Source organism: Typopeltis vanoorti, chromosome 2 (assembly GCF_054136105.1).
Source record: "Typopeltis vanoorti isolate ZY-2024b chromosome 2, IOZ_Tvanoo_1.0, whole genome shotgun sequence".
NCBI lineage: Eukaryota > Metazoa > Arthropoda > Arachnida > Uropygi > Thelyphonidae > Typopeltis > Typopeltis vanoorti.
In genome coordinates, this window is record NC_143550.1 from 160195626 (window position 1) to 160217891 (window position 22266).

The following is a 22266-nucleotide window of genomic DNA, read 5'->3' on the forward strand; positions in this document are numbered from 1 at the left end:
CCCCCCCCCCACCCCCCCCCCCCCCCACCCCCCCCCCCCCCCACCCCCCCCCCCCCCCACCCCCCCCCCCCCCCACCCCCCCATATAGATTTTAAAGGATCTACTGACAAAAATCCAGAAGTTCTTACGATCTTCCACCAAAGTCCCGTAGACACAAAAATGTGTCTACCAGCAAATCAATACTTAAGTTTAAAATACCCTAATTAATGGGGAAGGAGTGTCGAGAATTCACTTGGCCACAGGATGAAGCCTACCTCCCTAAAAAACCATAAATCCACCACTGGTCCTCATCTCGGGTGGGGCCTACACGGCCATCAGACCTCGTGTATTTTTCATGCAGAGGGGGAGACAGTAGGAATCAAACTGTGTCAGAGCCAATGCAATATGAGATTCCCGAAACATCTTGTATCAAATCTAATCAGGCTCAATCTAAAATAACACGTCTGATCTCGTCAAAAGTCAAAGTGAAGACCATAGCATCAATTATGCCTAAGATATTTGAACATATTTCATTTATGCTCATTTATATTAGGTACCAAAAGTTTTTTACAAACTATTTCGAGTATTATATTTTAAAAAAATAAATGAACAATTATCCAGCGGTATTTATTTAAAATAAAATTATATTTCTTAAATTACTAATGGTCGTTGGGATGTATATCATCTTGTTAAGAACATTTTAACAAGATGATATATACCGACATGAAACTCTGGGGATAAATCTGGTGTATGTGTCTTTAAGTGCAGATTTCTAATGGCAGAGTTGCTTTAAAATGGGGGGGGGGGGGGAGTTGCTTCCTTAGCACGGATGCAAGGCATATCACAAAGTGCCAACAGAAAAGATGTTCAAAACGTTACAATTCTATGGTATAATACATATTTAAGGTGATAAGTTGAATTACTGATACTTATTGCTTTCTTTTTCATTAGTTTCCATTTTAAGACGATAGGCATTATTTATTTTGCTATTTAGAGAAAATCAATGTTGTGTTTTTCTTGCAACCTGAATAACAATATGTATAAGTACTGGTGCTGCCATCTGTTGAATCTCATATGTATCTCTTTATAAGCATACTACTTGAATGAATATTTTTTAAATTTCATTTAGAATTGATATTTTCATACAGAACATGGTAAATTTTAAATATTTTAATTAAATATTAAAAATTACTTTTTTCCCCCGAAGTGACGTATATTATTATTTCCTTAGTTTAATTTTTTTAAAAGTTACTTTCAGAATCATCGTACTGCGCAAGCTCGCTTGGCTTCCAAAATATAGAAGCCGAGAATGTTTCGTATTTTGGTATTCAGATGTTTTCAATAGCTTCTAAGAATATCAAAGCCAAAATGTTAATCTCTTGTCTCTTCATTTAAGTTGATTCTCCCAGAAATATATATTTGGTCAATTTTTCAGGCGCTTTTTCTTCTACTTTATTGTCTTTTAATTTGACAAGTCAATAAACCACACATTGTTCAATTACAGTGATGTCTGGCAGATTATATTCTAGATCAGTGGTTCCCAACCTTTTTCCACTTATGTACCTCCTTTTACACCCATTTCTATAAATTATACCCCTTCTTTTTAAAATAGCTGTTTTTATATACTGATATTTATCGTTCCATAACTAACGGTTTGCATTTTGTTTACTTTACTCGTTTTTCCGCCATTACTGATTATTTTTCGTGTACCCCTGAACAGCCCAGCACGTACCCCCTGGGGTACACGTACCACCGGTTGAGAACCGATGTTCTAGATATCTCTCTGTTTGCATTTTAAAATCCCATGACATCTTCGCATTTTTATTTTCAATAACTGTTTGTTCCCAAGCGGTTGGAAAATCATATTTCCCAAACAATCTTCAGTGTACAGTTTTTCCAGTCCGATTATTTATTTTATAGTCTGTATGAGCTAATTAGATAGTCCACTGTTTCTTCTTTATCTCTGCACAGTCTGCATTTTCTATGGTTACGAATCATTTTCAATCTTCGCCTTGATTGCTTTGAGTTTAGTGCACAAGTATCGGGCATCTCTCTTTCTTGAGTTGACCTGCTGACGCCGTTGTCCGGATAAGTGTCCAACTTTCTCTTCAATATCCTTCAAATATTGACGTCTCCATGGCAGTGGCGCACTCGGGATTTTAATCTTGGGGGGGGGGGGGGGGAGCACTCAAGATTTAATTGGAGGAGGGGCGAGTTAAGTAGACGATTTGAGAATTTTGAGAATACGCACTACGCATTGCATACAACCCATGACTGAGCATCTGCAGTGACCGCCAATACATGAAACCCGTGATCTCTGGCACAGCTCGGGCAAATGAAGTAGCGCTCGGTCCGCCCAAGCACCACTTCGTTCGCCTTGCGTTCACAGAGGCCGTGAATCCCGAAAGCTATAGGGCATTCCCATCCTATGTGACCGCACAACATAAATAAAAAAATAAAAAGAATTTTAATTAGGAAAAAATTTTTGCAAAATTTTCTAGTGTTTTTTCCTTTTTCTTTTGGAGGGAATTCCAGGGCCCCTTGGCCACCCTGGGTGCACCACTTCTCCATGGAGTTCTAAGACTCATCGCGGGAAGTAACTGTCCGCTACATAACACCCTTTACCACCCTCAAGTGCAAGGAATTTTCTTCTGTTATTTAGGGTGTCACTAACTCACCTTCAGTTGGGAAAAGTCCATTTAAAGATTTCAGTTTTCATAACATGGATCGAATTCAGTTCATTTCTAACCGAAAAATCAATTTTGCAGTTTGTATATTAGTTTGCACTGGTTGCTCCCATCTAACACCAGACTGAAATCCAAGTTTTTTTTCAACCAAAGGGTGATAGGTTACTGATTGAGCTACGGAAGCTCCCGCTAAGAGTAAAAAAAGTCTACCCCTCTTCTTCTTCTTCTTCAAGTGTCATCTCCTAGAAGGAGGTTGGCAACCATGTCACGGAACCTTTTTCTTTCTTTTGCTGCTCTGGAACGTTTTTGGTAATTCAAGCCAGTCCAGTTCCTTAATGTCTCTGAACCACATTCTCCTGGGTCTACCTCTCCCTCTTTTACCATCAAATTTCCCTTCTAATATTAATTTCTGAATGCCTTCTTGTCTAGTTAGATGTCCAAAATATTTAAGTTTTCGCTCTTTAATTATTTTCATTAATGTTCTTTTCATTTTTGCTTTCTTTAAAACATCTTCATTTTTCATTTTCTCTGTCCATGGTATTTTCAACATTCTTCCGATGGTCCACATTTCAAAAGCTTCTAATTTTTTCTCTGCTTCTTTATTTAGAGTTCAAGTTTCGTTGTTGTGAAGAAGGCTTGACCAGATATAGCATTTCATTAATCTTTTTCTTGTGTCTATATTAATACCTCTGGATGTTAGAACAGTTTTCATATGAGTAAAGGCTTTTCTTACTATCTCTATTCTTCTTTCTATTTCTTTAAGAGAATTTCCTTTGTCTGTAAACATTTGTCCCAAATATATAAAAGACTGAACCTGTTCAATTTTCTTTCTGTTATGAGTTATGTTCAGATTCTTATTTATTGGTTCTTTTGATAAAATCATGCACTTTGTTTTCTTTAGGTTAATAATTAGCGCCATGTCTAAGCTTCTGCTGTAAATTTCTGTGATTAAGTTTTGAAGATCATCTTCAGATTCAGCTATAAGAACTGTGTCATCTGCATACCTGAAGTTGTTGAAGTTCCTACCTCCGAATTTTACACCCTTCAGTTGTGAAATATTTTTGAAAACTTGCTCACTATATATATTGTACAGTAAGGGTGATAAGATACATCCTTGCCTTACTCCTTTTTGATTTCAAAGTTGCCAGAACATGTATTTTTATATCTTATTGAGGCCATTTGATTCCAGTATATATTTGTAATTATACGTAGATCTTTTCCTTTTAACCCATTATTCTGTAGGATATGCATTAATTTCTTGTGATCTATTGAATCAAATGCTTTGGTGTAATAAATAAAACAAAGATATATGCTTTTCTGGTTGTCAAGGCTTCTTTCACACAATGTTTTCAAATTGAAGATTCCTTCTCTTGTACCTTTGTCCTTTTGAAAACCTGATTGAGTGTCTTCTATTTCTACTGACAAAGTGCCTTTTATTCTTTCTAGGATTATTCTCAGTAGTCATTTTGTAACATGGCTTGTTAAACTTATTAGTCTACGTGTATATTCTGTACATTCAAAAGTTCTTTTAATTTTGGGAATAGTGACAAAGATGGATTCAGGGATGTATCCTGAATCATAGATGTTATTAAAAATAACCTTTAGGTCATTAAGTGTCTTTTCATTTACTTTCTTTAAAAATTCAATAGGGATCTTATCAGGGCCTGGTGTTTTACCTGTTTTCATTTGGCTTAGAGAGTATTCTATTTCTTCATATGCAATTGGCTCACCATCTATATTTTGTATATCTGGTGCGTCTGTGCGATCAGAGTCAAACAATTCTTTTCCATATTCTTTCCATCTTTTTATGATATCTTGTGTCTCTAGTAGCATTTTTCCATTTTGATCTTTTATACAAGGATTATGCTTGAAATATTTCTTTTTATTTGTCAGGGCTTGGATTGATTTATACATTTCTTTACTAGTGTGTTTCTTGTCCAATTCCTCTATTTTTTTACATTTTTCATTTAGCCACTTGTCTTTAGCCCTCCTGCATTTGTTTTTTATAATATTACTGAGTATTCTATACTGTTGTGTACTTTTCTTTTTTCATCTTTCATTCATAAGTTCTAGTATTGATTCAGTCATCCAGGGTTTTTTCTTATTGTATTTAATTTTGGGGATAACCTCGTTAGCTGTCTTATATATTGCACTTCTAAAATTTGACCACCTGTTTTCAATTTCCTCTGTGTTACAAAGTATATTGTCTTCTGTTTTATATCCTACATGATCTAATTTCTTCCTAATCTAATTTCTGAGTTAAACACTATTATGTTGTCAGGTATATTCAGAACTGTCAAGTCAAGTCTTTCAGTATGATTGTTTTTAGAAATGTTTTTTTTAGTTTAATTTTTAAAGTGGACACAACAGGGTTATGGTCTGAACCTATATCAGCACCTGGGTATGTTTTTATGTTGGTTATATTATTTTTGTATCTATTATTTATCATTATGAAATCTATTTGGTTTCTTATAGAGTTATCTGGGTTTGTCCAAGTATACAGTCTGCGCTTTGGATGTTGAAAGAAAGTATTCATTATGCGCAAGTTGCTTTGAATGCAGAATTGTATCAATTTCTCACCTCTTTCATTTCTGTCTCCTAGTCCAAATTTTCCAACAACTGGATTTTCTTCCCCTTCTCCAACCTTTGCATTCAAGTCATCCATCACTATAAGTATCTCATTTGATTTTACATATTCTGTAGATTTTTGTAAGTTATTATAAAAATCTTCTTTTTCTTCATCATTGTGATTCATCGTAGGGGCATAAACCTGGATAATTTTGATGTTAAAAGGCTTGCGGCTAATTTAATAAGTATTATTCTTTCGTTTATGGGCCACAGCCCCATTACACATTTAAAGATGTCTTTGTTAATCATGAAACCCACTCCATATTCATGCTTCTCTCCATCAGAATATACAAATGTAAATCCATCTTTGTCTAATTTTCCCATGTTAGGCCATTTTGTTTCACTAATTCCCATCACATCAACTTTAAGTATTTTTATTTATTGTATAAGGTTGTCAAAATTCCCTAGTTTATATAATGTTCTCACGTTCCAATTTTCAAGACTCTGTTTCTTGTTTTCAAACGAGAAACAGAAACCCACCCCTCTCAGATTAATAAAATGTAAATAAGCATATCTGGAATGATGATTATCGGTAAGGAAATATGATTCACATGGATCGTATCTTCTCCGCAAATCATAATACTTCGACACTTGCATGGATATAAAAATATTTCCCCTCATGAATTTTTTTCTTTAAATCTTGTAAGATGAAGTTTATAATCAAAAACAATAACAATATTGTTTCTTTGGAAAACTTTTTTTTGTAATTCTTGGCAACGTGGGCAGTTCTGGCCATAGCAGTTAACAGAACCTAACTGGAATCATTTTAGCACTTCCCTTAAATTAAAATAATTCGAAATTAGGAATATATGCTATTAAACATGAACTAATTTATTTATTGATTACATTACTAGTAATAAGTTATTACAAATAATTATGCAAGTTATCTGTATGTCATTAAATACGCTCATTCTCACTTGTATCAAGTGTACTATACCTTATGGTCCAGAAAACGCACAAATGGTCGATTTTACGTTAATTTGAAATATAAGATTTTTAATTACACACACGAAATTCTAGTTTAATTTAAAAAGTTAAGATTGCATCGGCCGGGAATCGAACCCGGGTCCCCCGCGTGGCAGGCGAGCATTCTACCACTGAACCACCGATGCCTGGTTGCATGATCTCGTTTCCGAATTTATATGAGAAAATATTCAGGTATACAACTTTTGATAACTTGTTCATGATCTGCTCTAGTTTGGTTGTTAGGCTTAATGATGTTGCGCCATCTTGCGACAACAATTGAAATTATAATAAATGAATTATGTACATTGTGTAATTCATTTCCGTATAAAAAACAAACGGCTTTATATTTAAAAATAGAGGGGAGAACGGTTGTATTATTTTAGACTGACCTTATTACATTGCATACAGGGGTTCTCAGTAATCTCACATTGCACTAGCGCTTACACAGTATGATTCCTACTGTCTCCCCCCCCCCTCTGCACGAAATATGCAAGAGGTCAAATGGCCGGCAGGCTCCACCCGCAATGAGGACCAGTGGTGGATTTAAGGTTTTATAGGGAGGTAGGTTTCCAATCTGTGGCCAAGTAAGATACTGATACTCCTTTCCCCAATTAGTAGGTCGCAACAAGACTAAATTTTGCTAGTAGACCAACTCGGTCTATCTACAGGACTAGGGGCCTTAATAAGGAGCAGTCCCTAGAGGTACTGAAACTTATAATAGGCAAACTTGAATCTTACTGGCCAGGTTTCATAAAACAGTACATTCACTCAAATGATCAGGATGGAGAAGAGGAGCGGAATGAGATACCACAAGAAGAACTCATTGCTGCTCTGTCACCAAAATTCCCCTGTCAAAACAACTCTCAGGGAGAGCATTCTAACAAAAGAAGAAGAACTACAGAGGACCAGATGAATGAAGACTCACCAACACCAGATACTCCGAGGAACACCAAAAAGGTTTCGCATGTTGGACCACTATCAGATCAGCCCTTAGGAAGCATAAAATCTCATATTCCTGGGTTAAAAATCAAAATGAAGGAGTCAAAATCCAGTCAGCCTCAGTCACTGACTACAGACAATTGACAAAACTAATGGATAACAAAAGTCTTCCTTATCACACTTTTACTTTACCCAGTGAAAAGAATCTCAAAGTAGTACTTCGCAGGGTAACCGAAGGTGTCACCTCTGAAGAAATCGCAGCTGACCTTATGAGTCGGGGTCTAAACCAGTAAAAGTGAGCAGGATGCTCAGGTCAGATAAACGGCCAATGCTACTGGCTCGTAGAAACTGACAAGGCACAGAAAGAGATATATGAACTGACTGCGATCTTTAGCCTCAAAATTTCTACTGAGCCACTAAGGAAAACGTCATCAGCTGGGCAGTGCCATAAGTGCCAAAGGTTTGGCCATGCCCAAAAACTTTGCAAGGCAAATTACAGGTGTTTTAAATGCGGCGAGGGCCACCAGACCGTCATGTGTACCAAGCCAAGATCTACCCCAGCTAAATGCGCCAACTGTGGAGGACCTCACCCTGCCAACTACAAGGGATGCATTACTCATCCAAAGACCAGAGGGTCATCAAAAACTACCCTTCCAACACATCTCAATGATGCTCAAGACCACCGTGCAGGTCGCACCCCGGTCCAAATTATCTCGAACTTGACAACTCAGGAAAAGAAACAAATGCCTAAAACTTATGCAGACGCAGCATGAACAAAGACTGCTCCATCCCATAATCAAATATGCTCAAATTTAACATCAGTGTTAACTGCCTCACTAGCTACCATGTTACAAGAATTCAGCATGACAAATCCTTCGCCATCCTCCACGAAAATATTCCTACAAGGCATCCACTCAATTCTGACAGCCCTCAATAATGAATAATAAAAAATTCCATCCCAACTCTCTCATAATCACTGCATGGAACCCCAATGGATTGATTAACGAAATCCTAGAACTGCAAGAGTTAACTCAGAGACACATTCCTGACATAATACTTGCAAATGAAACACATCTCAGGCCAGCTAATAACCCCAAGTTACGGAACTATATTATGTACAAAACAGATAGACTCACCAGAATTGCAGGAAAAACAGCCATATACATTAAAAACTACATAAGCCACAATGTTCTGACCAATCCACAAACCAAGAACCTAGAGATAACAGACATTGAAGTTCATACCAACATTGCTGGCACTATCAAAATCTATGCTGTATATAATTCACCCGGCATTCCATTACTGGTATCTGACTTGGACACCATTCTCGGCTTCACAGACTCCATCATCAGGGCTGGGGACTTTAATGGCAAACATACAGCCTGGCATAGCTCCACAATAAACGACAAAGGTCGAACTCTTAAATCGTTACTCAACACAAAATTCTATTATTGTAGCAGAACCCACAGAGCCCACCCATCACAGCTCAACTGGAAGCTCAGATGTACTTGACATAGTCATCCTCAAAAACATCAGATACTAATATCAGCTGGAAACATTAAATGAACTTTCATCTGATCACAACCTTATTCTGCTTAAAGTCAGTATACACAAGAGCAATTCTCCCCTACCCACTCGTTCATATCTTGGGACAAACTCTCCAGAATTCTCCCTGATCAGATTGGCCCAGTCCCTGCTATTCACACTAAGGAGGAGATAGAAGTTGATGCAAACAACCTTACCAGTCAAATCAAAAAAGCAATAAAGTCAGTTACCCCAACTACAGTCTTTCACCCTAGTGGTCGGATCCCCGAGGAAATCATGGATTTAATCAGACTGAAAAACAAAACTAGAAAGAGGTGCCATAACACAAGAGCCCCGCAAGATAAAACAAATTTGAATAAAATAAACAGACAATTCCGAGAAGCTCTCCAAAAACATCGAAAGCAAGATTGGGAATCTAAGTTAAATAAATTAAACCCAGAGGGCAACTCCATTTTGAACTGAGAATCCTCCATACTAAAAGACAACTTTATCCCAAATTCAGACCAAGAAGGGAATAGCCCATACTGACAAGGAAAAGGCAGAGGCTCTGGCAAACGGCTTGGAAACTCAATGCAACCCCTCTTATGAAAATTTGAACATCGATCTCATCTACAACATTCACCGCCGAGTATGGCAGGCCATAACACAACAAAAGGTTGATCTAAAACCCGTCACACACACTTCTCCAACACAAAAGTAAATATCATAACCCACTGGAACAACAAAAAGCTCCAGGTTCAGATGGAATCACAAACAAAATAATCAAACTTATCTCCAGAAAAGCCATTGTACTCGTACATCTAGTCAACATAATTAATGCCATCCTGAGACTCAAGTATTTTCCCTTAACATGGAAGATAGCGGATGTCACGCCAATCAAAAAGATTGGAAAAAACACCCAGCTCTCTGAAAGCTACAGACCTATTAGTCTGTAAACATTAAATAAATTCTGTCCAGCCTTGGAAAGATCGCAGAAAAAGTAATACTTACAACGCTTCAATCAGAAACGGATAAACTGGGTATAATTCCAAACGAGCAGTTTGGATTTAGAAAAAACCACACCACCGTTTAGCAGATCCACAGGCTGATCGAATTCATCTCCGAATGCTTCAACCGGAACCTTCACACAGCTACTGTCTTTTTGGATGCTGCAAAGTCTTTTGATGAGGTGTGGCATCAGAGTCTCCTCTACAAGCTCATCACATTCATTATGCCTACTAATCTAGTTAAAATAATTCACTCTTACTTCAGAGACAGATAGATGCAAGTCAACATGAATGAAACTGTATCAACCAGACGCAAGGTTTGGCGGGAGTACCGCAGGTCTCACTTTTGGCCCCCTTACTGTTTTCTATCTATATTGCTGATATCCCTCAAACCCCAAGCTCAACAATCACTGCATTATATGCAGATGATACGGCATTATTAGCAAGATCTCTCAGCCCCAAACTAGCTATCAAAAGACTCCTAAACAGTGTTCACACACTAGAGAAACGGTTGATGGACTGGAGAATTCAATCCAATCCATAGAAGAGTTCAGCCATACTGTTCACTAAAAAGAAGCCTCAAATCAAGGAAGGTATACATTTACCACAAGGTAAGATCCCATGGCAGAATGAAGTCAAATATCGCGTCTTAATTCTCAGAAAAAAACTACAATTCACCAATCATATAAAACACATAAATTCAAAAACATCCAAAGTAATAGCGCAGCTCTACCCCATGATCAACAGTAAAAGTAAACTGGATACTCAGAATAAACTGCTCATATACAAGATGGTAATACGCCCAGTCATCAGTTACGCATCTCCTACGTGGGGTCACACTTCGAAGGCAAATATTCAGAAGCTGCAGAGATTGCAAACCAAATATCTGAGAATGAGTTTAGATGCCCCGTGGTTTATCTGAAACTCCCAGATTCACAGAGAAGTCAACATTCCCTACATCGCATCTCTCCTTCACGACTTAGCTGAAAAGTTCTTCATCAAGACAATTAATCATCTGAACCCACTGATCAAGCAAGCTTCAGACTATAATGAAGCAGATTTCTGCAAACACAAAAGCCCCAAATCAATTCCATGCTGAGCTGAACACAGTTAATCTCACTGCCCTTTCAGGGCGAGCTTAAAGCTCAATAATTCTCCACCCAAAGAACTTAACTCTTCAGATGGAGGGGAATATGAAAAGGATTTATGCTTCACCCATCAAGTCAGTGCCGTTATGCGTATTTAAAAGTAAATTGCCTGTTTCTGTTATCACTGATGGAATAATGCACATCTTTTCACTTTCTCCTAACACGCATCGGTCTGTGCTTATGTTAGAGCGATGTTGAAGAAAAGTTTTTTAAGTTATAGATTCGGAAGAAAATAACGCGTTAATACTGACAATACTCAACCAACTTTTCTTTTTATATTTTTTCAATTACATTTGCTATACTTTTAATTTTTACTCCAAAAAACTCGAAGTTATAACCCGCACAACACAGCATATTTTTTGATTCGACATATCAAACATCCTTCTTTTTACAAACCACGTTTCTTATCTGATTTCTGTTACTTCTTGACTTACCTATGATGATCTGCATTTATTTTGCCATTCTTGAGGTTAATTCATTTTCAATAACCTCCTCCACAACCTCGATTGCAGGGCTAGCCTTCTTGTTCTCGCTTGCGGTGCCCTACTTAGCATTACTTCTCTTGTGCGTTTTTGGCGCCATTTTAAGCTCATATTGTTGAAATATCTTAATACAAACGTCATAAAATACTAACTACACTAAACGCTACACTAATATACCATAAAACGCTAATGTTTTTCTAATCAAAAATCTCAATGAAAACGGATAAACATCACCAATTTCAAAAGTGCGCCAAATTCACCATTTAATCTGAATGTAGCCTCCAACCCATGTCCTGTGCGCATGTTATTCACGCAGGATCCCTGAAACTCACTCGCTACGGAGTGTCCAGGTTCCCAGATGTCCTCGACATTCACATTTTCTGGAACATGAAAGAGAAACATCAGCTACAAATAAGAAACAATTTCATTTCAGATGACAATCCGATGTTATTGCAAGTATCATAAGTTATGACTACCTTAGCCAGTATGAAACATTCTCGAGAATTCATACCGACAAAAAAAAATTCTCACTCCGGCAAATGTATGAGACAGAGCCTTTTACAGATTACCACTAGTTTAGCTAACATACTTATATACAACATACAGTATACAGTATTAAAGATATACAGCATACAGGATTTATAAACAAAGTTATTTAAAACAGTAGAAGGTGTTAGAGTAATTTGTTTAGAAAAATGGAAGATATTAGAAAAATATATTTTTCTTTTAAGAAATTTCTTTAGCATAATTAAATTTATTTAGAATTAGAAATGTTACTTTGTCTAAAATTATTTGTACGGAAGAAACGGATAATAACAAATTTCATTTAAAAATAAAATAGCTATAAATGAATAACGTACAATTAGCGTAATGAAATGAGACACGCATAATACCATTTAAGCTATTTAGGAACAAACTTTGTAGGATTATTAAGAAGTTTTATGTGCCATAGATGACTGACTTGAGAAATAAATAAAATAAGCAACTAAATACATCCATAAAAAAATAAACGAAAAAACAAATAAGTAAATAAAAAAAGGACTTTAAATTTAAGAAAATCAAAATCTTGATTTTGTTAAAAATTGTTTCCAGTATCATGAAAATGATTTATTAGAACTTTCCAAATCCCTCTCCCCTCCTCTTGTAACCACGTTCTACTTTACATCGTAACAATGAAGGTAAAAATACCGCTGCCTACATATGTATAAACAGTATATCATCTTGCTTGTATTAATTTAAAAGAACGATATTCGGTTCTGTATTTGTTCTATTTACATTATTTTGTACTTTGAATCCTGGTGATCATAAAGAACTGAAACCTTTCTATTTTTAGACGCCGTTGCTAAGGAAAAACATCGTCATTTCACATTCATCCATCATCTTCTTCCTTAGCTTTCTATTGCGCATGTTAACACACACGCAGCAGCGGCCAACATTCCTTTACAGTCAAACTGCAAACACATCCGAATCTCCTCCTGATCTTCCTAATTTCTTCCTTCTCTCTCTCTCTCTCTCTCTCTCTCTCTCTCTCTCGATGAAAGATTAAAGGTGACATTTTACACGTGAACTGTCCAATGATTTTTTTTTAAATATACTGGTAGGCACTAAGTGGAAAATAAAAAAAATAAATAAAATAGGTTGATATTACTTCTTTAAAAAGTCGAAGACAACCGGTGATATCCATTTAAATTGCAACTTGATTGCACCGCAGGGAATCGAACCCTGGTCACCCGCGTGGCAGGCGAGTATTCTATCACTGATTTTTTTTTTTTTTATGAATAACTTTATTATCAACTTTTGCAATTATTTGCATCATGATGAATTCTATATACAATTATTATATCATTATTTCAATCGAATTTTCATGTTATATCATCATGTTATAATGTAGTTGCTACATTACTGTTCTCTTAAAATGCCTTAACTTCCTTTACTTATAAACAGGGAATCTCATAACTGGTAGTTTCATACACATTACTTTCTATTACATCAATTAAGGCATATTTCAGCTTTGTTAGTTTTCTCTCTCTCTCTCTCTCTCTCTCTCTCTCTCTCTCTCTCTCTCTCTCTCTTTCAATTGGTTTTAACACTTTTTTTTTCTTTAAGGAATATATAGTAAATTATATTTACATACCATATATATAAATATATCTCACACTTATTATATACTTAACAAACTATATATTCTACAAGATAAATCATATATACATCTGTACAGCGAAATAACATTCACATGCAATCATCTACAGAATTTCTTCTATTATATTACAAGTAGCAGTTATAATCACATACAAAGCTTTCACGTATGTTACATAAAATTCGGCGTCTTGCAATTTTCCTGATAGTTTTTTTTTTTTTTTTCAGTTAAACTTGTAACACTGAGTTCGCTGTTTGCATTGAAGTAGGAGAGCACTCTTTTTTCCTGCGGTAGGAGATCTGTTCCAAGTGACTCAGGCGCTGTTTCCTTTGAATGGAGGTGGAGAGCTAGTATCCTTCCGATTTTACTTCCGATTATTTGCCTCTTTTCCATTAGTGAGTGATGAAGGTGTCGTTCTGTTGTTGGTTGGAGGGTTCGTCTGATGTAAGGTTGGAGGTTAAGTGTGCCCATTCTTCTGTAGTCATTCTTCTAGACTGGTCTGAATTGGTGATCTCCTCCTGGATGTAGTGATGTCATTTCGATATGGTTCCGGGACTGTCTTCTCTTTCATACGCTTGGTCGCACCTGTGAGCCCAAATTGCGTACATCGTTAGGATTAGAACAATTGTTTGCACCTTGTTGATATGTTTTCCTTTTAGCCAGAATAACATTTCTTAATTGATTACTTTGATTTCGGGAAGCCATCTTTTAACGGCTTTCCAAGTTACTTCTGCTTCCTTGCAATATAACATTAGGTGGTATAGTGTTTCCGGTTCCTGGCAAAACTAACATGTTGCATGCCCTTCAAGAGGTACCTTTAGTCACTATCCACATCTTGGTTGGTAGGCAGGCATGGTGCACTTTAAAGAAGAAGGTTTTATACCTTGGATGTATCGGGAGCTTGAAGACATTGTTTAATACCGGACTGAGTGTGGTTTGTCCTCTTATTAATTCTCTATGTTGTGGAATGGGAATGGTTGTTCTGCTTAGTTTGTAGTATGTTGCTTTTGTTTTTTGACTTATTAAGGTTTCAGTGCTGATGCGCTCTCTCACAAATACGTATCCCTCCGCCATCTCTGTAAATATCCTTGGAAATCTTCCATGAATCTCTGGCATTGTGCTGATTATTCTGTGTGGAAGGTATTTCTGTAGGAATGCTATTGCATATCCGTGGTATGACTTAGTGTTTGCTGTTTCTGCAGTCTTCGCTCTGTTGATAACTGTTTTTAAGTGGATATTAAGTAAACCTAGACCTCCGGCTTCTAATTCGTGAAACAGCGCTGTTCTCCTCATCGGTTCGGACCGAGAGCCCCAGATGTAGGTGGAGCACAGCCTGTGGATCTTGTCTGCCCATTGCCCATGGTACGGGATGTTGTTCATATTGTACCAGATGCGAGAGGATAAATATATGTTGCATATTTGCGCTTTTCCTCTTACAGATAGTTGCTTGGGTGCATGGTATTCATTTTCCACGCAACAGCTGCGTGGAATTCTTTCCACTGTTCTTCATACGTTTCTGGGCCGCCTATTTTAACTCCCAGAACCAGTAAGTATTCCTGAGTTCTTATGCCTTGAGGAATCTCAGGGTTCTTTTCCCATTTTCCTATTAGCATGCAATGAGATTTATACAGGTTTACTTTCAGGGCAGAAGCTCTTGCAAAAGCGTCTAGTAATTTCATTGACTTTTCTATGGATGTTTCCGTCTCTTGGGTTAATGTGATGTCGTCAGCATATGCCAATATTTTTGCTTGGCTCTCCCCGTGAATGTTTGTTCCCCTGATTTCTTTGTTGGAGTTGATCGCTCTGATGACTGGTTCTAGTGCAAGGACGAAGAGGGCCATAGAGAGGGGGTCTCCTTGTCTCACTGAGCATTTCATTTTAAAAGATGCGGATAGCTTCCTGTTCACGATTACTTGACTTTCTGCATTCTCGTAGAAAGTTTGCAGCCAGTTCCTAAATTTTGGGCCAAATCCCATTTCCTCTACAACTTTGAATATATATACGTGGCTTATGGTATCAAACGCCTTTTCTATATCCAAGCCTAGTAGGACACAGGGTTTGTCGGTCAGATTGAAGTACTCATATACTGATCTTAAATGAGTAATAGAAGACACACACTGTATATTTCGAAAACTATAGCACCATCTGGTGATATTGCAATAGTAGATACGTCAGTAGCGCACTCAGGATTCAATCTGGGGGGGAGGGGAGTTGAGCAGACGATTTGAGAATACACACTACGCATCGCATACGACCTATGACTGAGCATCTTCAATGATCGCAAATTCATAAGTAGTGTAGAAATAGAAGACACGACACAACATAAATAAAAAAAAAATGAATTTTAATTAGGAAAAAAGTTTTGGAAAATTTTTGCAGTGTTTTTTTCCTTTTTCTTTGGGGAAGCCAGGGCCCCTTTTCTCCCTCAGGGTGCGCCACTGATAAATATCATAACAAGTTTTGAAAAACGCGTTTAAATTCTTTACCAGATATTTCTGCTCACACGACTCCATAGTGCAATCGGTAACGCCCTTTGTTTAGAACGAAGGAAGGGCTTTATAAAATTTCCAGTAACTTTATAAAGGATTTAAAGGGAAGAGGAGTTAGCCAGTGTCGTAAGAAAGTAGAGGAATTTTTTATCACTATTAAGAAATGTCTCATTAAAGTGTGCACTTAGTACAGGTTTTTCTTTTCCCCTTTATGAGCATTTTCTATTAGTCTGTTTAAATAATTTCTTTTAATATTTCTAAAGAATCTTATCTTTGGTTTTATCTCGGGAGAACAATCTATAGTACAATAAACCATAATATTCCCATACGCAAAAAAAAAAAGCATTTTGTGTGCAAGCTACCAATATCGGATTCATTGTGTACGCTAATATTTCTCATATTAATGTTGCCCTTTTTTTTCTAGCTATATAACTTGCAAAACTACGAACACTACATTAATTTGCTTAAATCTGCGTAGCTGCAAAAATTCATGACCGTTTGTACGGGTTGAGGTGACTGTACTGTCCGGACAGTAGACACTCTAAACAAACATGTCTCCTGAACTTGCTGACGCCAGCGTCAGTTCGCCCACATGACGTAGGATAAAAGTAACTAGTTATTTATCAAATACGTCGTTTTTATTGCAGTTCAAAAATTATTCACCGTAAATTGGAAATTTTGAAAGAAAAAATTTGTCCGCGCAGGTACAAGACATGTGTGCTTCCTTTTTTGTGTAATGTGTATGCGCACAGCTTATAGGGAATATTGACTAAATAATCGAAAAAAAAAAAAATCTTTTTTTTTTTATTCTTTAGAAGAAGAGCACGCTCTACTATCATGCATAACGCACTGGCCTAATAAAACTTACGTATAAAAATCGAAACCCTCTGCATATAAATTTTTTTTAATATAAAAATTTCGATTTTTTTTTTCTAAATTTCTTAGAAGGATAACTGAGATATAAGGGATGACTTCTATCTTACAATATGAAAATTCCGAGGTCTTCCACCCTCAGTAAGGGGCTGGTTAACTTACCTCAGATGCTGAACTCTCGTAAACGTTCTCCGAGTGCTGGGCAAAAATTATATTGACGTGGTTTCGCTTGGGGATAAACTACCATCCCTGTCTCTTCCCTCGTCTGCTGAATTCACCATCTTTACAACCAATAAAAAAATCAGCTAACGCCTTTTATTCCCTTATAGGGAATAGGCAAGGCCTTTTAACCTTATCTAGCTGTTGGAGACTGAGTTGCAGTTCAATCTCCACCGGAAGCCAGTCAGAGATAAACTGGCCCATGTCTATTACTAATTAAATGCGACTCCGGATGCTGCCATCTCTTCGTACCTAACTTTAACAGGCTATGTTACTGTCTGAAATAATGTGAGTTCTACGGTCGATTTTCTTGAGTTTACGGGAGAAAAAAACCCGCTTGACCGTTCTAGAGATCGAGTAACCCGGGAATCGGTCGAAGATAGGCTTAGAAAAAGTTCCTCCAGTCGACGACTAGACTTTTGAAGCTAAGTTCTAACTTTGAGCGACCTAGCGCAGAGGATGCAAGCGCCACTTCCGCTGAGCTACACAGACCTCCTATCTTTACAACCATCAAGTAAAATGAGTTATTTCGTCTTTTTGTTGACTGGCTGTTTAAACCAAATATACAACTAACGGTGTATTTCAATATAGCAAGTGTACTTTACCGAAGGATAAAGTACACTTGCTATGTACATTACCAAGAAGAGTCAATTCATGTCGAAGGGGAGAAACGAATAAGGCGACGTACGAATTCGTTACCAACACGCGAAATCACGTACTTTATACGTAATTTTATACGTAAAATTTTCCAACCTTTGTACAAGCAAAATAGTTACCACTTTATAATCTAGATTGTTCATAAAAGAAAAGTTAATTTTCCGATGTATAATAATAAACACTCATCCCACGAAACGCATTGATTACCCTATTATTGGAATGGATTCGCCTTCTTCTGTCATGCGCAGAAGTGTCGAGACGTCTCGCATCTCTGGTCGCACAGTACTTTCCTGTTATTTTCTAGTTCTAAGATGATGTGATCTTTTTGTTGATATAAAAGGATTTGATTGTCTAAGATCTATGCAGACTTGATCAGTTTTTTTTTATTCTGTGCATTCAAAGAATGAAGATTATGCAGTTATTTTATGACTTCGCATTATAGCTTGCATTTTCCGAAGTCATAGAAATTCTCTGTATGGAGACAGACATTTTTCTTTCAATAACATACTAACTACGGTGGTCGAAAAAGATAGAAATAGCCGGCATCACTTTGTTTAAAAACACTGCTTGACAAAAAAAAAAAATTCATTTGGGAAAAGCGGATCATTGCATCTGTCTGGAATCGAACCAGGTCTACCCGTTTGATAATCGAGTATTCTACCACAGAACCGCCGATGCACGTATTGAAGCTTTCTTTTATTCGTTTCCAGGTTATTTTCATCTTGTAACTCTCATATAGAAATAGGTCGTATGTATCATTCGTTCCAACTGAGGAATCGCAATTTCATGGTGCTGCCATCTCGTGACAGTCATGTATATTCCTTTATATTTATATAGAATGAATAAATACATCTACACTTAAAAGATTTATTTTGCACTTAAAAATTGTAATATTACAGTTTCGGTCATCAGTTTGTGTGTGTAATAAATTAAATAAATTACACGAACCTGTGTTGTTCGTGAGTTTGTAAACAAATTACAGTAGTTGTTTACTTCATATCAAGCCGCAGTACGTGTAACAATACGTACTACTTTTTTATTTTTTTTTCAACTGTTTTCTATTTTGCGCATGCATACAGAAGAGTCTAAATTACTTACTATAATAATACTACATTCCGTTGTGATAACTGAGTCTCTTGACAACAGAAACGTGTCATATTTTTGATCGGTTTTACTTATTACCTGAAGAACTAGATTTATGTCTTTCCCCTCTAATTCTTTCGCTGCTGCATCATTATTATTGTATTGTTATGACTGTTTTGTTCGTTGTAGAATATTCTTTTGTTTATTCGTTTCTAAGGACACAATCAAACTGAACCTTCAATAGAAATAAATCCCAAGTGCAAGAGCAATGGAATCGACCTTCCTATCATGGCATTAATTGGATTCGCATGACGACAAGTTATTTGGATGGAGTGTACCACTGAATCTGAATGGAAAATGTAAGATGAAATGAGTTCATCTTGTGTACATGGAAATGAAATCAGACTCTAAATGATCAGAAGCTTCAAAAAAACCAGTTCACATGTCATATATATTTTAAAGTAAATTTTATTTAGATCAAACCAGAACTAATCTGTAGCATCCTTAAAAAGTACGTCGAAGTGCGTATCTGTAATATACCGTAATGGGATCAATTTCTAATTCTTATTAAGAAATATTTCATTAAGGTGTTCATTCAGTACTGGTTTTTCTTTTTCGCTTTTTGGGGAGAGACTGAGATCATAGGCAAAAGAGATAAATATGTTACTCTTTTTAGGTTTAATTTTTGAATCTAATTTTCCATAAAATCTGGTGCAGACAGGTTTTTTTCCCCCGGAAACTCGATTTTTAATCCCACAACTTGGAAAAATAGATCGAAGAATTCACGCAATAATACCAGTTAAGATTAGGAACACAAGATGGTTGCAGCTTATGCCATGTTGTCAGCACATTCGTTAATGCCCGCACAAGTTTGCAGATGAAACCTGCCTGCAGATTTAAAAATGTTCCAACCATAAACGTCTTTTTAAAATCGTTTTCGGGAAGAAAAACGGTGCATGCGATTTGTTCATTTTTTTTTTTTAAATTTCAAAATATGTGCGTAGTGTTTTCGAAGTTTGTCTTTTAGTTGAAAAGTCAGAATTTCTTCTTTCTTATTTCTTAGGTGATGGTTTTGTTTTGGAATTAGAAAACATTTAAGGCTACGAGGTCAATGTACAACGTACAGTATGTTAATTGCATGTGATATTCTGATGGTTTTGCTCTCCAGAACAAGCACGCGCGCAAAAAGTACGTTCTATTGTAGTAGATTACGTAATACAGACGGAGTTTGTATAGCGTAGAAGCGGATTTAGTGTAGTCTGGCATAGTATGGTCGCCAACGATGAAATTCTACACATGAACTACTAACGATTTTTTTTTTTTTTTTTTTAAGTTCACCGGCAGACAAAAATATTTTAAGAATTGACGCTGTCTCATTTTAAAGATTTGGGAATCGAGTTATTAGATTTTACCTTCATTTATGGAGCTGTCCATGTAATATTTTTGTATTTATTTTGGAGTATCCTACATCGATATAAAATAATAATCACAATAATTTTCTTTATCATTGTAATCGTAACGCTTTTCATTATCTCAGTAGTGAAATGGAAAGAATGAAGAATGAATCAGAAACTAAGATCCTTTGTCTTCGAGCACCATATCCGAAATAAGACTAGACTGTCATGGACCCACTGGTGCGAAATCCTGTAATTTCTACAGGTGACCTTCTAAATGGAAATTTTCTTCTTTGCAACACATAAAGCAAGTCCTGTTGTGGGAACATATTTCAAATGTAAATCACCCGTCACGTGATTTATATATCGACATATCGCACCAAATTAGCGAATCAACATCACTACAAGCGACCGCCATCATTACCTAAGAAGAATATTGGAATTATCAGGACGGTTTTTTGTGCCAAAAATTGGAATTTGTAGTGAAATGACTTGTCCCCAACTAACAACAGGTTAGTTGGGGACAAGGATAGTACACCAATAACAACGATAGTAAGAAATTTAGGGAATTATAAAATAAAAAAAAATACCAGTATTTATATCAACAATAATAAATTATTTGACATTTGAAAATGGATTATTTTCTCTTTACTACTAATTTGAATATTTTTTGATTATAAGTTCAAATTTAAGGAATGCAGTGATTATTATTACGTAACATATCCAAGGAGTCAAAGGACTCATCGCAGCAGGACACTCCCCTCTTTACTTCTATCTACACAACATTACTATCTACACACTACACCGCAATCCATCAGCTACACACATCGCCATCTACCGCCACTAATGCTACTATTATTAAAAAAAGATTATTCAAAACTCGCAAATCTTTCGTTCACCATATTACATTCACCAACAAGGTTTCTTGAATCCTTTGATGAGAAAGATATTTTATTATTCTTCCAAATAGTTTCATATTAAGATGAAAAAAAAAATGTAATTTATATTTTAAGAGCCATTCTTCGAAATAAAAATTTCTTAAAATAAAAAACTACATTTTTGGTATTTAAAAAGGATTAAAGGGGGGCGAAATCTTGTCCCACTTACTGAAGATAAAGGAAAATGCATTGAAGCACAACATTTTTAAGAATAGTTTGTATTGCCATTTATTATTATTATTATTATTATTATTATTATTATTATTATTATTATTATTATTATTATTATATATTAAATATAAAACCATTTAATGGTTAATTTCCATGTACTTTTAGTGTGTTTACATGCTTGCATTAAAAAAAAGTGTCCTGTCGATAGTAATTATAATTAACATTAAACGTTTAAAATTTTACGATATGCTTTTGTCATAATGTTTTGTTTTTACAGGAAAAACAGTTGAGTTCATTTCCCCCTCTCCCTTCAAAAGAAAAAGAAAAAACAGCTGAAATTATGCTTATTTTAGTTTTTGAAATGTGCGCTATTTATTAGTTCATCGTTCTGGAACTGCCATTCCCAAAAGTCTTTATTTTCCGGATATCGTGAAATTGTTTTTCTACACTAATTTTTTAGTATAATTGCTACTTTATGTTGCTTAATATATTATATTTCCCCTGCAAAGAAAACATATACTTTTCCGGACGTCGTTCTTCAAATTCGCAAATTACAACTACCTGAATGATAATAACAATAAAAGTATGTTACCCAGCATGCAATATTTTGCGATCATAATCAAACGATAATTAATAAATATTAATTTGTTGTGTTTAAAAACTGCAATTCTATTTATAACAGTTACTTATAATGTTTTACTCCTCCTTAAATTTTCGAAATGCTAAAAGGTCGTTGTCATATGAAGCAATAATTAGTTATTACGCAAATACAGTTTAAATTTCAAATATTCATTTATTTCGTAATGCTTTTGTTTTCGCTTTCTGTCACGAGAATGTAATGTGGGCAGCCTCTCCTGCCCTCTAGCGGCAGAAATTGTACAGACAGGTGCAATCTTTCTTCTGTGACGTCAGAGCTGCTGCTTGCGGGTGGTCGATAGTGCAAGG

At 36.1% G+C, this 22266-nt stretch overlaps 1 non-coding gene across 1 annotated transcript; it reads right to left on the reverse strand.

Annotated features, from left to right (window-relative positions):
* Nucleotides 1-6335: 6335 nt before the first annotated feature.
* TRNAG-GCC (transfer RNA glycine (anticodon GCC)) lies at nucleotides 6336-6406 on the reverse strand. The gene has a single exon. It is a non-coding gene; the product is annotated as a tRNA-Gly (tRNA).
* Between the last annotated feature and the right edge of the window lie 15860 nt (nucleotides 6407-22266).